The sequence below is a fragment of the Haemaphysalis longicornis genome, unplaced genomic scaffold (assembly GCF_048455015.1).
Source record: "Haemaphysalis longicornis isolate Haplotype H1 unplaced genomic scaffold, Haemaphysalis longicornis Haplotype H1 scaffold_3, whole genome shotgun sequence".
NCBI classification, from domain to species: Eukaryota; Metazoa; Arthropoda; class Arachnida; order Ixodida; family Ixodidae; genus Haemaphysalis; species Haemaphysalis longicornis.
In genome coordinates this window covers 91,771,768-91,789,876 of record NW_027526335.1, presented here as the reverse complement: position 1 = coordinate 91,789,876, position 18,109 = coordinate 91,771,768, and the positions used below count along the sequence as shown (strand labels likewise).

The window sequence follows — 18,109 nt, the reverse complement described above, 5'->3', positions numbered from 1 at the left end:
CTAAGGCACGCGCTCTAAGGTTTTTGCTGTTTATTTTTTGTTTTTTGTTTTTTTTTTGCTAAAGCCTTTGCGTGTGATGGGGATGCTCGGCGGTCGCCGCGAGGCACGGCCTCACCAGTGCTCGGCAATGTATTGGTAGATTAATTATTCATTGACAATTTATTGGTAATATATTGGCAATGTTTAAGGCGTTCCACGCCACAGAGGTTACGTGCTACACATTACGGGCAGCTACAGCAGCTGCGCTGTTAAAAAATGCAAGGTATGCAGTTTGTTTTATTATTATTATTTTTTTTGTAGATTTCCTCTGCGTCCCAGGGACCCTAGCTATATCGCGGAATGCCCCCCTCCCCCATTTCAACCTCGGGGCAGCCCGCATCGGCTCGAAGCGTTTCAGGAATGACCTCCTGAGAAACCCGCAGAATGCAAACCAACACGGATGTACTTTCAATGTTCGCGTTCTCACATCCAAAAAAAAAAAAAAGAGGAGAAGAAACGCGACAGCCTCCGAAAGCTTCCCTGCCGGTGCCTCCCTGACTGTTTTTTCGATGCATAATGCGTATTTACGAAGCCGCTCGCAAATGTGGGCAACAGAGAAAGGTCCACAGATCACTCGTCGCTCATTTTGCTGCGCTTAAATCTTAATATAGAAGGATCGCCAAGCCCAGAAAGCCCCTCACACGCTCCGTACCGAGCAATCCCACGACCGCCATCCCCCAACATGGCGTCGCGGGCTCGTTTCGTTTTTCTCCCAGTAGATGGCGGCACTTTTGCATAAGGTCTATAGGGTTCGTAGATAAATAGTAAACAGAAGACACTCCGTGACAAGGCCAACTTTCACGAATATAATTTGTAGCTCTCAATCTAATGTAGGTATTTCGGGGGGAAAATCATACCAAAAGTTATCTCCTACAACTCTAGTATTACGCTGAGTTTCATATACTAATCATAATCAATTAGGTCCCCCTAGAGTTATAAACAATTAATTTAAGAATTCCCGTCTGCTGTCCATTCATGGGCTTCTCTGGAAGGAGTACGTTTACGGAAAACGGCTGTAACAGGCGTGTTTTATCTGATCCGTCCCGAAACAAATTATGTGACGTTGGAATCTACAAACAACTACATAACTGTGGAAAGTTTAGACTGAGTAGTTACCGTGGGTAGCTATCAGCCACAGTTTAAATAAAAAAAATTAAAGCCGTTCTCAACGTGAAAGCTGTCGAAAGGGCAGACCAGTGATTCACCATAATGGGCTGTACTGGCGCCGTTATCCGCTCACTGCTACCACCCATCATGCTCTTCGGCTCTCTATCTCACTCCTCTCTTGATGAATTGAACAGGTTTACCCAACGCAATTCAAATTTCCCTCCTTCGCAGTGCTCGCGCGCTGCCTCCCTGGAACAGTACGAGCGGGAGTTCTGTTCTTGTTGTGCTTGCTTTCATGGCCAGGAGATCGTCCTATAGGTGGCGCCGCTTAAGTTAGAGGGCGCCACGGTCAAATTTCAATAGAGGGGAAACAAACGACAAAAATACATGGGATTCTATAGGGAACTAGTCGGTCAAACAAGATTCCTTTAATGTACGGGAAAATTATGCGCAGTGGGGCAGTGGAAATTTACGAAATACACATCAGGCATCAGCCTGCATTGCTTTCCGCAGCCGGAAAGCGAACGCAAGGGCTGGATGTCAAAGCTGAAATTTTGAAGGAACGTTGGACTTGGTCTGTAGTACACTTCAGCGCAGTGTGTTTCAGGCACATCTCAGACGCAAATGATAATACCAGCGCAGAAATCGCCACAGACACGAAAAGCCGACCCGAAAGGATTTACAATCATTCGCGGCGGTGAAAAGACCGTTACTTTTTAAAAGAACAGCTGTTCCGTTGGACAATTTACCCGTGGTGAACACGACAAGCCGCCGAAAGTTGCAAGTTTTTCGAGAATTCCCATTGAACGTTCCGCCTTACCGGGCACAAAAGAAGTTTCGGTTAGGTCACTTTTGATGAATGCTGTGTGTACGTAGTAAGTTCCATACCTACGAATTGAGTCGCGCGTCAGTGCGGCAATTTATAAGGCCCCGCGTGCGAAGACGATTGATACCCCACAGTCCACGCTACGCCGAAATGAAACTTGAACATGCTAAAAGCTGCTCTGAAAATATTTTTTTTTGCTAGCAACCTCCACTTCAAAACAATGGTCGCGAGAGTGGTTTAAAAACGCGTTCATTTTATTAAAGACGCGTTCAAGTAACATCAGCTCCGGTCACCTGCAACGCTCACGCCGCAGGCCACCGTTAAAACAAGCTGATGTTTCCAAGATGAAAGCGCGGATGAAGAAATGCCACGATACGGCTCCACGAACGAAAACAAACAAAAAAAAACCAGCATAGCACAATAACACAGAACGACTACTTTTTATTTTGCACCTGTTGCGCAACAGTCAGGACCGTGGTACTTACAGGTAGCAACGCAAAGCACGCTCCTAGCGCGGACGACGCGTAATCCGCACAAAATAGGCAGCGCTACACGTACCACACACTCTGTTGTGAGTCGGTATCCAATGGTCATTAGACGTCGCACGGAGAGCCGGCAGCGTATACAAGAAGGGCGAACTGACACGCAGACAGTGGGCCTCCTCGATTATCAGTCCCGGATCGTCCGCGGACTGCCCAAGACGCGATCCGGAGCTCGTTTTTCCCCTGTATTCCTATGGGGCTTCCGGTCCGGGGGCAGTCCTCGGACTGCCCGCGGACCGTCCAGGACTGGTAAATCGAGGAGGCCCAGTGATGGGCCAAGCACAGATAATTGAAGGCAAACCACGAGATGTACACACCATAGAGTTTCATAACTCTATGGGACACACTGCACACCGACACAGACGAGCTAACTCAACGAGCGATAAGCGCACATTTCCCGCGCAGCTTTAGCACGTCCAGAAAACCAGTACGTTTGGAACAGAAGCTGCCACCGCGACACCAACACTCATTGGTCTAAACAATCACGCGACCCGGGGCTGTCTGCAAATAAATGCCTACAAAGAAAGACAAGTTGACGTTGAGGCAGGGAACGATACGGAGGGGGAATCTGGCCACCGCCACCACCTCTATTCTTCCCCTAACACTCTGCGCTTATTGGGTGGTCGGAATCAATACAAACACAGAAAAATGCGGGAGGTCACTGCTCTTTTTGTTCCCCTCTCCTGAACGACAGCACGCGAATATTTCATGCGAATATAACCAGGTCAGTGTCACGCGTATTTGCACGTGTATAGTGTGCGAAAGCCTGTGAAGGTATTATAACTCTGCCGCCTTCAGCGTCTACTGTGTGGGACTATGTTCAGTGGGGGACGCAAAATGTTGCACCTGTCGGGGGACCAGTACACCGACGGGAATGCGGTTTCTTACCAAACTGGAATTTCATTCGAACGCCGGGAACAAAACAACGTTGAAGAAGTTGCTCCTCTGTTTCTTCTTTTAGTAACTTTTCTCGTGCAACAGTTGTACGCATTCTCATAGCCATTGTAAGAATGACTGAGTGCGGCAGCTCTCGTAGAGGGACGGCTGAATGTTAGGTAAGTGGGGTTTTAGTTCGGACAAAACGCTGGAAAACAACGAGAAAAATCTTCTCAGGAAATGTGTACAGTTGGAGTTATTCTTTCAGATACACATATACTCAAAAGTGCTCCCTTGAATCAGATAAATGGCTAAATATCGTTCTACAGAAATATAAGGTACGTCTTCGGCCATGTGAAAAAGCATGTGTCGTCTGCTTTGTTTCCCCTCTATTCAGTTTCTCGTTGGCGCCGCTAGGGGCGCCACTCCAAAATCAACACGTAGTTTTTGGCGACTACTTTTTCCTCTTACTATCGTAAAAACCAAGCCAACGGCCGTTCCTAACTAAATGGACGCGGGGGCTGCTGGTTATACACAGAGATTTCGCCTCAGCTCTACCTGCAGTTTTCTTTGCGCTAAACTGACAAGAACCATCAGTTCAGGTCAGAAGTTTCGAAGGGTTACGACTATATAAACCACTTGTTTATCGAAGCCTCTGTTTGGGACTGTTACGCCGTGACGCCGTGGGGCTGTACTTGGGTCCGTTATCTCGCTGCGCCATCTTATTCCGGCAGTAGCTAGACATTGGGACAGCGAACGAGCTACGACAACGAGGCGCGCCCCTAAAGTGATCTGCACTTAAAATAGCACAAACCCACCGCTCCTAAACCACTCAAGCAGCATAAAAAGCCACCGTTAAACTTACAGCCCCATTTTTTCGGCTAGTCTAAAACTGCGCCTCCCAAGTTTCAATAAGCTAATTATTTCATAAGTAGGCTAAAGGAAAAGGGATGAACAATCGCACTTCTTTCCTGCAGCCATTTAGACAGCGCCCTGTTCAGTCGTGTTTTCTGTCGTGCTCCCGTTGTGTTTCACCTTCCAACCACGTTCACGCCGTGTAAGGGGGCCGATTTTTGTTCGTTGATTAAATCTCGACCCTTTGGAGTTGACGAGCTTTCGGCGATGTAAAGCCGACTCCTTTTCTTGAAAGTCATTCTGGCGTGTATTTTTAAGAAAAGGAACGCGGTTACTCTCGCTTGTGTATACTCATCTTTCTTTTGTCTCAGATATGCCCAGTTTTTCTGTGCGGTAAACAATTTTGACAAGTAGGAGTTGTATCTCCGCACCCAATTGTGTGAAAAGGTATGGCTTACATGTACTTCGTGTTCCGGATCTTCGTTAGAGCAGCAATACTTTTTGCGATGGTGGGGGATACCCTGGAATTTTAAAGTGGCTGCAAAAAAGGACGCGGAAAAAACTGGCCCCGCGAACCGGCCGCAGTTGTCCGAGAAGTGCTTCGCACATAATTTTTTTTTTGTTTTTTGTAACGGCCCCTCAACACCTGTATTTATTTCCCCTCTTGCCCCATTAACATCTAACAGCGAAAATTCAGGACATAGTACATCTGACCCTTTCATAATGCATTCTACCATGCCCGCCACCTGAACGGCCTCTGAAGAGTTGTCATATAAAAACAAAGGGTTGATTGATAACAATTTAAAAAAAATGTATTTCGCCGATTCGCGGAACTGAAATTGATCGGCACGTTTAAACTTCGATTCCACCCGAAGAAGAAAATAAACAACGGAACGTCCCCATGCAGACACCGGATAGGATCAATGGCATCTGTTCACTTTTTTGGGGTCAGCATCCCCGAAATAATAGCTTATAATAATTTTATAGACAATCATACCCACAGTTTAGGCTTAATATAATATTAATAATAATTTATTAAGCGTTATGCCCGAGTAAGAAGAAACTTGAAGGCAAAACGAGTGTTGGATGATTGCAATACAGAGGTGTAATCACCTTGCCAGTTTGTTTTTTCGCCGTGGCTAAGACGCGTTTCATCCGAAGATGCTCCCCCTCACTTTTCCTGCATTGACAAGATCGGAGACTTCAGAGTACATCAAACGTGGCGCAGGTGTGTTTTGACGCCAGGCGAATCTACCATCGGGACGCCGGCAGCAGACGAGCAAAGACGAAAACACAAACAAAAAGTGATCGTTTTTATTCTCCCACAGTTGTATTTTTCATCTTTCCGCCCCACATCGTACCTCGTTTCTCGCTATTGCCGACTAATCGACGCATTCAAGCGTCGCAGCACCGCAAGAGAGACAAAAAAAAAAAAAGAATGAAAGCGGGCGCTCTGCAAGGCAGCCACCCAGATGAAGCGACGGCTAAGCGGGGCCAGAAACAAACAGGCGACCGGATTAAGCGCCAAGGAAGAAGAAGGGACTTTTGCGTTGGGGCCCGCCGGAGCTTGCGTTGCCAGCCGAAGACGCCTCTCGGAGCAGCGGCGGTTTGGGGGAACGTGTCTTCGGCGATTAACAAGTGGGGCAGCGTTAAGCGTTCATTTGAGCGTTATTGAAAAGCGAGCGGCGGTGGTGCTCTTTAATGAGTCGCTTCGTTAACAACAATGCAAATGACGCAAATCTTCATTAGCGAAGGACCCGCGGTTGCGCCAGTTTTACTTACCTCCGCTCTTTTGTTTTTTTTCCCCCCAATTTTGCCGTTCCGCGCACGGCTAGGCCCTTGAGCTCCCCTTAAGGCGAGCGTCGTCCCCGCGCTCTCGCCTGATTCACCGCGAATGCAACGAAGTGCAGCTCTTTAATAAATGGCGTCGATACTCGAGTTTCGATCCCAACAAGAAAAAAAAAAAAGCGGGAAAGACAAGTTTGGTTAGTCGCAAATAAGTGAGAAGCACTGGATCGGGAGGATAAGGCACGCCGGAAGGAAAACAAAGTAAAAGAAGTAAAGAAGCGGAGGAACACATTACGCGGTGAAATAGAAGTTCGAGATTGATAACCTTATCGCGCTTTATAATTAGAACGCTACCCCCCGCTGCCTGTTCCGGCCGAAGATTGCACGCTACCTCCGGCCCAAGCAGTTTGGCTGGAAGAAGAAAGAAGGGGTGAAGAACGGTGCGCGTTTTCTTCTCTTGTCAGTTTTTTTTTTCTTCTATCCCTAGGCTGCGTGTATCGGCAAAATATTTGCTCTTGTTTTGGTCCTCGCCGTTCGAGAAATCTTTCAATCCGATGATTTTCAGGTATGCCTTCAATAATCGGGACGTCTCACGAAATACCCCCCCGCTCTTCTTGGTTTTCGCCCGTCTTCCGGGAGTGTGCTTCTTTTTGCACCACCCTTAGGCAATTTCTTATGCCCCGTAATTTTAGTGGGCGTGCCAGCCCTATCCTCCACTCTGCTCTCCTTATTTTTGTTTCTGAGACCTTATTTAACAAACGGTGCAATTATAAGGAACCGATGTCTGTGCGTTATTTCTTCGCCACTAACATCTTCCTTTCCCGTACAGGATTGAAAACATATTTTTTGGAGAAAAAATATGGTAACTAGAGAACGTAGTAATTATTCCTTGACGAACTGCGGTGCATAATTCATAGTGTTCAGCTTAGTATGGTCAATAAGTCTGTTGGAGAAGATAGTGGCCATTTAGGCAGGGTAGCTAATAAACCAACACAAAATGCACTAGCTCTGGGCTTTTGAGGCATTCTCAGGAGGAGTGTTAAGCATATACGAGTAGGAAAAGAAGCCGGCAGTGGCGCGTAGCGCCAGTTGAATCCATCTCCGATGAAGCAGTGCGTCGCACGTAGCTAACGTCGGCGCTGTCATATCCATAGCCAACATTAGGTCGATTCAGCATCAACCACCGTTCGTATCATTCGTCCTATTTCCACGTAACGAAATTATCCCGTTTATCCGGCTACGAAGACGAAATAAAACTTTGTTTAATTTGAAAGAATTAAGCTGCAATATCTCACTCACGTTTAATTTAGCCACGAAAGATGTTTTTAAACCGAGAAAACGCAAGAAGTATTGAAAATGTTCAAAATTTCGCTGACGAGTTAAGGGAACCAGTGACGTCATACGGGTTAGCCCTAAAGCCTAATTTGCAGTGTGTTAACTGCAGTTTTAACATTCAAGTGGTGCCATCAAACGGAACTAAAGGCCCCACTACAACCGCCCACTCATGTGTCGTAGCGATGTTTCAGGTCAGAGGTCGCCAATGGCAGCAACAACATTCTGTGACGTCATAGAAAAGCTACCGGAAAGCGTCTAGGGGGGGGGGGGGGCGCCACTGCTGCATTAGTTTTATGTAGTACTTCTATTATTTGTAGGAAGTTGTCAATGAAGTTACCGTCATTGTTATCGGGACGAGGCAGTCGTTCTAATGAGTTAGACTTGTATTTTGTCTTCGTGGCCTCTTTACGCAAAATAAATGCAACAGTTTTGTTTAAAGCGTTTGTCGGTTGTTGACTATTTCTGCGCCAATATCATCATCATCGAGTCAATATCATCATCATCGGGTGCTGCGCAGCAAGTACACTTCGGCTGCGGTGGGAGTAACAAAACAACTTTCTCGCAGTGTTTACTCATAATTACAACGGTTATTAAAGCGAAGCTTTCTATCACTCATTCATGACGTTTGATGTCGCGTCAGAACGCATTCCAGGAAAACCAACTTTACACTTTTGGAAGACAGATGATCATGGTGATGGTGGTGATGATAATGAAACAAGAAAAAATGCTTCCCGTGGTCGGAATCAACAACAATGGGGGATTAGTAAATGAAATAAAACTAAAGTAAAGATATAAAACTCGACACCTTTATGAAGCCGTTTTAGCGGTGAAACGCTGTGCATTTGCTTTTCGCCCTTAAAAATCTCTGCATTAGAAAGCGTTCTTTATTTGCACGCCCATTAATCCCCTTCGCCCTTAACGTATTGCCGCGAATTTCTTCGAAAGATAAATAATCCTGTAACACTTTTCTAATGACATGGCGACAGTGTGCGCGAGTTTCTATTACTTCAGGCATGCGAGCTATACAAGATACAAAATAGAAAACGCCGGCAACGTTGAGTAACTATATAAATAATCGACTTCTATGAAACGTGTTTCCGCGAAAATTCAGATCGTGGAACTACCCAACCCTGGCCGAAGAGGCGCGGGAAAAGTTTCACCTCATTCACGGGGATTTCTCGAGTCATTTGAAACCAACTCCAAGCCCCGCGCGTCAATAAATATCGCTGCTCGAGTCTTGGCGAAGCAGCAACCACAAATTTGCGCAGGTTACTGAAAGAAACGGTGAACTGAAGCCCACAACCAAAGCGGCAAAACATAAAACCACTTGTCTTGGCCCCAAGATTACGCTGATTTTTCACCGCACAAGTTTCTCCTTTCTAGGAACGTAAGCAGCTACTTTCGAATGGTGCAAAGAAAAAAAATGTTTTCTTCGGGGGAAAAGTTTGTGTCTGCACGTGTACGGCACATTTATTTCTTTTTGTGTGCGCGTGTGTCTTCAAGGGAACTGACTTCGCACCAGTGGCTGTGAGTTTGTCTTTCTTGTCTTTCTTTTCATCTTGCTTTTAGAAAGGCTACGTAGTGGAAAAAATATATTCCAAGCCCCACGGCACGTGGCAGGTCTTATCGATGTACACTGAATGCATCTATCTCTGTTCATAAATAAAGATACGGGGACAACTAAGCGCTTACTGCGCATGTCTAAGAGGAGACCGGGGTTAAAAGGGAAGAATTGCTTGACGGGATACCGGACCCCTTCACGTGTATAGCAGATATACAGTGGTAACAACAACAGTCCAAATAAGCCAAGAAAATAAATTTAAAAAAATCACGGTCCATCTGCACTAACGTGAAACCTGGGCAAGTGCGAAGCATGCAGTGTTGTAGTGTATTCAAACATTTTAAGGCTCTCTCTTGCAACACTACGCGCGCTGCTTGGGTGCCAGAGAAGCGCCGGTGGGAGGAGCAATCGCGCGCTTGCTGAGGAGGTGGCGCCCTCTCTTGCTTTGAACCAAATTTGGGCAACTAAATTAGAGACAGAGTCGCCGTAAGTTGTTTCCGTGTCCCACGCCGCAGCATGAAAAGAAGTTTGCTTTACAGGAGAAAACCTGGAGTGCGAAACCAATTTCGAGGCGGAATTTAACAAATTTCTGTTATTAATGCAATTAAATCCTGATTATTCCTGTACTTTAAATTAGTCTATATCATGTTAGTTTATTTTGGACCAGTTTTGTCTATTATGCACTTGTTTTTTGGCCATCGTTTGACAACTTGATTTAGCGTGACGACAGGAGACGCCGACGACAGGAGACACCAACAGCCCGAGCCCCTAAGGTGCTTTGCCCCTAAAAATTGGTGGATCCCACGCAGAGGTGGGGACCGATTTAAAGCGAAGCTTTTTCATCGTGGCATACCTGGGTTAAAATGAACTTGGGTGTGACATTTCTTTAAAGTGTTATTGGGCTTGGCATAGGTGCTGATTTTGTAGGACGGCGAGCAGTGGCGAGTGTGTCGGGAACTACGACACGTAAGGAGAAACGTTCAAATTTGAATCTCCCTGGCGAATGCTCAACCAGCTCTAAGCGCAGAGAACGCGATATATGCACGAACCTGGGCTTTCCAGGTGGAGTCATTCGGACAATATTGCTGAAACTTCTACTGCCATGCAGGGCGGCCTGGCTTCGCTTGGGACTGTTGCGCCGCTATGTGAGGCCAGCGCGGAACGTGCTCAGTGACGTGTCGCTGCCTCCGGACCACTGGCGCACTGTCCACTTTCCACGTGGCTCTGCGCAGGCTCAGGCATCGCCTAGCGGAGCATTCCTTTCCTGTGTAAAAGTAATATACCGCATGGTGTAGGGGTGCTGGGGGATTTTTGCGGAGGAAAGAACCCATCTTCCGTGTCACGGCGTCACCGTTGCGAAATGGTCGGTCGAATTGCTGGCGGCGCAGCAAGAGGGGGAGGGGGAGGGTGATTGCACGACAGCCTAAAATGGTCTACCGTTTCGGTTTGAGGCCCAACGTCGTAGTGCGAAACACAGCAGCTTGACGTACAAGGAGTTTGACGTTACTCGGCAGGTCATTGACTGCAGTTGCCAAACGTTAATAAAGCCTGAGCACAGGCCTACCAATTCGGTTGCCCGAGCGCCATTCAATTGCTTTAGTCATAATAACGGAGAAAAGAGAAATGCGCACAAGGAAAAGATGACGCGCTCACACCCACATACTAATCCCTCTCTGTGGCTCGAATGAAGCTCATGAAGCTCGCCGACAGTGGTACATACCTGCACATGTTCTATTGGAGGGCGCTTTGTAGAGCAGCTAATCAAACTATCTCATTCAGACAATAAGTTCAATCAATCAATCAACTAGACTGCAACGAGAAGGATGGTCGACTGGTAGAATTCTGTGCCCGTACTCCGAATCCTGTGTGCTTTCTCCGAACCTAAGAGGGTTACATGGCCCCAGAGTAGCACACACCTGCGATTGGGTTTGAGCAAATGCTGATAAGCGGGACGTATGCTGCTGCTTTCCCACGATATACCGTTGCTGGTGCAGCCGCACCGTCTGTAATTTTTTTAACCGAGAGCATGTCTTCTGCCGCAAATGAAGATCGGTTCAGCAATTTAAAAAATACGTGTGGTGCCTTGCACATACAAGGCGAGTGCGTTGTGGGAGGGGAGGGGAGGGGGGGGAAGCAATCACGCATTTTTGCTTCCAAAAGTCAGCGCACATTTTCAATTAACACCGCTGAGCTTTACGGAGCTCGCCATTTTCTTTCACCCCCTTCGCCCTTCTGTACCGGTTGCAAGCGGGCAACACCCATCTCCGGCGTGGTCTAGTGGCTAGGATACCTGGCTTTCACCCAGGAGGCCCGGGTTCGATTCCCGGCGTCGGAAGTTTGTAGGTCTCATGGTGTAACGGTTAGCACTCTGGACTCTGAATCCAGCGATCCGAGTTCAAATCTCGGTGAGACCTGCTTTTGTTGTTTTTAAATGCAGCTCTGTAAAAAAATCCTGCTTTTTGTGCTAAATGTCGTAGCTATTGCTCTTTTTAAGCCCTGTCACCTGTCATACACCAACCGAACTGGGTTTAATAAGTTGGGGCCTAGCGTGTACAAGATTTAACCAGAGGATACATTAGACTGACCACATTACTAACGCCTTCAGCTGCATATTTGGAAACAAAACGTTTATAATCGCAATGAACACCGACTTCCTTTCCCAGAGGAGAACCCCCCCCCCCCCCCCCCCCCCCTAGGCACGTAATATTTAGGTGATTAAACTAACATAGGCTTCGCATTCAAGTCCAGAATTTCTCTAAAGAATCTCTTTCTCTAAAGAATCCAGAATCTCTTTTGAATTTTTTAGTCAGCATAATAATGTAGTTAGGACCCCACGTTTATCATCAAATTTGTCCGAAGCTTCCTTCGAGCAGAAACACGTTGAAAACTATGACGCTGCCCGGGGAGGCTAGTAAAAAAACAAAAACAAAACAATAAACAAGAAAGAAATGATATTGTCACGAAGTCAAAGACGACGCAGTTGCCTTCAAGGAAAAAAAGTTTATTGGAGCGAACTTGTGCTCTTCTAACAACTCAAAGAATACACAGGCGGCGAAGCAGCAGTCAACAAAGTGATGTGTGCAGGCGAGCTCTGGCGATTTGAATGCCCCGCCGTCTGCTCTGCAGGCATTTATCTTTCGGCGCGAGTGTTTCTGGAACCGTTGATTTACATCCAGAACATTGTAGATGAAAGAAGATTATTCTGGGCTGGTGACGTTAGGGCGAAACAGTCTGCTCATCTGAATGACATAGCCCGTGCAGCATAAAAATAAAGGATGGAAGACGCTCTCTAATTGGGATACAGATAACAGATCCCAGCGTGGCCGGGCAGTAAACAAACAATAAATAAACAAACCCACACATGGTTCGCGGCAATATCTACCGCTTGTTCGTAAAGACCGTTGCTGCCACGGTGTTGCTTCTCCTTCTATATGATACCTATAAATGAATATCGACGTCGAGTTAATTGCCTGCTAATTCGTAAAAATTGTTACGAGGCTTCTCTTAATTGGAAGCGTTTTACAGCTGGACTTGGCTGTAAGTGGTTAAATACGTTAGGTTAAATTATTGTTTGATAGTTCTCGTTCGCATTTTTTGCTAATGACTATTTTCACCAGTGACAATAAAATCCGTTCAGGCTATTATAGCAATTAGGTGCCTTCAATTAGCCAATTATGCATCTTAGGGCAAATGCAAGGTGTAGTGTACGGTTGCTGCGTTATGCCGATTTTTTTATTCCTTTCTCCTTGTTTTTTTTTTCTGGGGGGAGGGAAGACGGGGAGAGGCTTTCTTATTTTTGCTTTCCTCTGTGTATTTCGGGGTTTTTTATATTTAATTCAACGCGTTAGCTCTGTTTACGTTATTATATAGATTAAATAGGTTAACTCCGCTAATTAGCATTTTATGTAAATTTTATTCATTTATTGGCAGGCACTGTTGTCTCATTAGACCGTTACAGGGGTGGTGCTCAAAACTGACACAAAAACATAAACCATCAATGCAAACTTGCACATTGAACTGTAAATCACGGCGTGTCAATAAATAATTTTAGATCGCAGATTCTGCATAGAAACCGCCATTTCAAGCACAAAGTATCAATGTATAGCGTATACCTAAAATTATACATCCCGACATTACATTCTACCACTTACATGAGACATCTTACATCGCTACAACAAGCAAGATCTCATGAAACAAACGAGAAAGCGTTCATGTTTTCAATGTAATTTGTTATATTCACTTCAAAATGTTCCACAGTTTGAGAATCCCGTAAAGCATTCGATAGCTCATTCCAGTTTTTATAGTTCAAAGGAAAAAAAGAGCTTGCTTATGTGTCCACACGATATCGGGGACGAGATTAGGAGACTACAAAGTTTAAGCGGTGGCCGCTTCGTAGGCTCAGCACTTATCGCGGAATTAGGTACTGCCATTCGTCAACGTTAATTGTAATTTGCGAAAGTAAAAACAGGAATATATTCGGGCTAAGTGGCGGCGTTCAAAAGCGGGGGGAGAGAAGGGGTGAATTTAGTTTTTGTAGAATTTCTGTTATAGGATCAGCACGGGAGTACCTGAATTTTATGAATTAATCATGTTTGATAACTGTGCCATATCATGCTGACATGTTCCAATGTAGGCCTTACTATGATTACGTAGACTGTCAACTCTACGGGAGCAGGAGCGAGTTTCAATTTGCCACGGAAGAACCATAAGTTGTACTCAGCGGTATAGCAAAGATTAGTAATATGTTGGGTCCAGTTGAGGTCTTCAGATATTGTTACCTTAAGTGTTTACTTTCTTAACGGTGGCCAGTACAGTGAAACTTAGTTTATAATCATCGCGTTACGCGGTTGGCCTGTTCTCACGATAGTTTTCGTCCTGTTTTGGTTTGCTTGTTCCTTTTGTCATTCTTGCTTTTGTCTTCGTTTTGTGAGGGCCTGCATGAGATACGTATTTCTGACTTCGTTAGTTCATTTTTGTAATTCTTTATTTTTGAACTGTTTGGTCCTTCTATTCTCTTTGATGAATTACTGCATTTACGCAATTGTAAAGATTATATGTGTTTGTTTCTCTAGTTATACGTCTTCGTGCTAATGCCAAGGGTGGCGTATTTGGGGCTCCAACCTCCCGCTCCACCCTCCGCATCTGTAAATAAATAAATAAATAAATAAATAAATAAATAAATAAATAAATAAATAAATAAATAAATAAATAAATAAATAAATAAATAAATAAATAAATAAATAAATAAATAAATAAATAAATAAATAAATCTACACTGTGATGAGTAACGCCGTGATCAGTATGAAGGATTCCCTATGTCAGTGATCACTGCTGGGTCAAGAGCTGGTCGCTTGGCGATGACAACGACTAGGACGACAGAAACGAGGAGAAGGAGGAAGGTGATGATGATAGTGGTGGAAATGATGATGTCGGAACGGGCCTACGATCCGCAAAAATATTGGTTATAGCCATGCATGCATTAATCATATTCCGTTATAAAGAAAAATAGAACGACGACGCGCTTCCCTTTTCCATGTAATGTTTCCAAGTTTCCGAACACTTGGCGTGCATTTCATACTGCCGCGCCGCGAGAATCCGCAAGCACGGAGTTCCGCGCGGAAATTTTCTGAAGCAAGAAAATATTCTCAGGCAAGCTAAGTGCGCAGACTTGTTAATGCGCCAATCGCGTGTTCCCAAACTGCCGCCATACTTGCACTCGACCCGCACCAACTTGTTTCATTGTTTATCGAAAGAAAAATATTTGAGTGAACGACGAAGTACTGAAGCTAAGAAGGATCACTTAGCCCGGGAACGTCCAAAAAGTTGCGTCACGATGGTTCGCAGAAAAAGTTGTCGTAATGATATTATCTTACATCTACCTTTGCGTTCGTTAAATGCCGTTTCGGTGCCGCTTTCGGGTGGGGGTTTGAAATTCTGACGTGTAGGTGTTTATACTAGAATGTCTTTTTGTCGTACGCGTACTTGAATGTCCTTTTCTCCTACGCATATAACTTTACATCACCATATTTATCATCCATAGAAGCATACGCGGCCCACAAACCTCGAAACTGCCGGATATTCTCTCGTTATTTGTGTGCGGGCGTGCGTGCGATGCTAAACGGAGCTTCGCATGTTAGTCGGTATTTTTGGTAGGTGTCCTTTTTAGCTTCAGTCAGGGATCGGTACAAGTGTAATTTTAGCACAGCACAATTAATATTTTTCCCTCATTTTTTCCCTCATTGCAATCTGATGCTACACAATGCTTTGCTCACTGAGCAGGATGTCTAAACAACTTTTTTCTTTCATATATCATTTGTTTGGTCTTGCCCTCCTTCCGTATAAAAAAATCTTGTCCTCGTTTGGCCTTTGGCCCGCCGTATCGCGCACACTTTCGGATATTTCCTAACCACTTAGCTATCTATGCTATACTCCAATTACACCTCTTTTCAGTGTCTCCGTCTCTCACCTTATGTATGTATGTATGTATGTATGTATGTATGTATGTATGTATGTATGTATGTATGTATGTATGTATGTATGTATGTATGTATGTATGTATGTATGTATGTATGTATGTATGTATGTATGTATGCATGTATGTATGCATGCATGTATGTATGCGTGTATGTATGTATGCATGTATGTATGTATGCATGCATGTATGTATGTATCATGTATGTATGTATGTATGTATGTATGTATGTATGTATGTATGTATGTATGTATGTATGTATGTATGTATGTATGTATGTATGTATGTATGTATGTATGTATGTATGCGTGTTTTATTTTGATTCTTTATCTCTTTTTTCCACATTCTCATGGATGAAAATACTCTCAAGACAGACCCCTAGCATCCTCAGTGCATTACAGAAAACGTGGATGAAGTTATGTCACTTTAAACATGTCCGCAAACGTACAATGTTGCTTGGATTTTTATAGCCATGGCGCCTCGGATCGGCAGAATGCCGCCGACAACTTTTGAAAGCTGTGCAGAGCGAGCTTTGAGTGTGAACAAAATTGGCAGCGTATAAGGTGAGTACGGTTGATTTGCAAAAGATTTCGTGGCACCAGCAGGTTACTTCGGCGTTCGCGTGTCCCGGCGTCCGTTATCAGCTGCTGTCTGAACGGAAGTTGGGGCGGAGGCGAGGCGCAGCAGAAGAGAAAAGATAAGGTTAGTAGGGCCAGTGGACCGCTCGACATGGCAGATGCGGTTTCGCAAAACGCCACTTCAGGGCCCTTCATAACATCTTTTCTTTCCTCCATAAGCTTTCCCAACAGCCGTAATTTCTTCTCACAACTAATTTGCTGGCTTGCCAGTCATCGGCAAGCACCTCAACTACTACGCGAGTTCCTTTTTTTCAGCGCCCCTTACGTGAAAAAGCATCTCGGGAAAGCAACAAGGAACTTCACTGTGTTTCTGCCGTACGTATGTACGGCCAGTACGGCAGAAGCCGTCAACGCGCACGCATACAAACGGCAACGCCACGCGCGACGCTTACGCCGAGCGCAACAAAAGTAAACAGCGCATGGGCGAACGCTGCCTTAGCCGCGGCGTCGGGTCCCGGGACAGGAATTCTAGCGACATTCCGGTGGCAAGACAAATGGCCCGGTTTCGAGCCACGAGAGACTTAACGGATGCGCGGTCTCAAGTCCCTGCTCGGCGGCCCGCGCCACCACAACCTTCCGGGCCTAAACTGCGAAGGCTCCCCTCGAGCGCGCGCGTACCCGTACGCGTTCTGTTTCCCGAGCGTCGTCTCGAGCTGTCGGCGCAGCTATGCGGCTGCAGTAATTGCCTGCGCCACGCAGAGGCTTCCATGTGAGAAGCAGCAATCTCTTAAACGCCGCCCTGCATCTTGGAAAGCCAAAACACATTTCTTTCCCGCTCTTTCTCACTTTTTTTTTTCTGATCGAGTTATCATGGTTTTTGTTTGAAGTTCATTCCTACGTCACGTGATTCCGGCCACTCAAAGAACCTATTCGACCGACCACAACTCCGCTACATCCAGGCGTTTGTGTCTGAGTGGACTCACCGTTACTCTTTTCTAGTTTTCCTTCTTTCCCGAAGAAAAGCGCCGGGAGTCTCCGCAAACACCTCGTGCGGGGGGCGCAGAATCTGCGCGTTACAGTAGCCGCGGCCGAAGCCGTCAAGAGACGGCCCGGCGCGGACCCGAGGTCTTGGCGTTCATATTAATTGCCGCGACACTTTTCCACTAGAAACGGAGCAATTTCTCGAACTTAAACGCGCCTCCCTTCTCCTCCCCATTCTCCTTGACATAGCAGGGAAGCTACAGCAACCGCCTAGCAACGGTGCGCTACATCGCTCTTGGAGCAGAGTATTATTAATTTTTTTAATCACTCGTGCGACTCTGAATTCCGCCCGCATCATAATTCCTGAGCGGCCCTCACGTCAACACCAAGATCAGTTATTCTTTCCTTCACCTTCTGTTGTTTGGCTGCAGTAGCGTGCTTCCCTGCAGCGCATCGCTGTGCTTCACCTGCCTGCACCACGTCGAACGACAACTTTTTTTTTCCCTTTGCGCGGTCTCACTGACTCTTTCAAGATTAATGAGCGCCGGGTATTGCTTTCGGCTGCTTAATGAAACTCTAGTCGGGCCACGCGCTGACAAACTGCGAATAACTTTGGAACAGCTTAATCGTGTACATGGCACGCGCCTCGAGTTTGAATGAAGTTTTCTCGACTGAACGTTCACAGGTTGTCACCTTCCAGGCGCTAGCGCAGTGAGGCAAAGTTTTGCTTTGACTACAAGAACGTTTTTTATAGTGCTTGCACTGCCATTCACCCCGAGGTGAACACCAGTGTTTTCAGTTGTCGTTCTCTGGCATGGTATAGGTAAAGGAAGAAAGAATACATCCTTCTCAGGTTATCTTGTAAGGCTGGTCCTACCGCTTAGGACTAAGTTGGCACGAGTCAGGTAGCTAGATCTTTTTGGGCGAATGAAACAATGTAGCCGCAATTTCTATCTATCTCACTTTCGATTGTTGTAACAACAAAACCATCGCGCATTGATTACTTTTTGGGAGGAAATGGATATTCTAACGATGCCGTTGCATCCATTGTAATTGCTCGGAAAGGGGGGGGGGGGGGTAGAAAGCTCATTCCAAGCGAAATTGATGTTTTACGTAAGTGGCATTAGCCGCACCTCCAATCGCTCATGA

At 45.7% G+C, this 18,109-nt stretch overlaps 2 non-coding genes across 2 annotated transcripts; both read left to right on the top strand.

Annotated features, from left to right (window-relative positions):
* Positions 1-11,192: 11,192 nt before the first annotated feature.
* Positions 11,193-11,264, top strand: Trnae-uuc (transfer RNA glutamic acid (anticodon UUC)). The gene has a single exon. It is a non-coding gene; the product is annotated as a tRNA-Glu (tRNA).
* Positions 11,265-11,271: 7 nt separating this feature from the next.
* On the top strand, positions 11,272-11,343 carry Trnaq-cug (transfer RNA glutamine (anticodon CUG)). Its single transcript has one exon. It is a non-coding gene; the product is annotated as a tRNA-Gln (tRNA).
* The last annotated feature ends 6,766 nt before the right edge of the window (positions 11,344-18,109 follow it).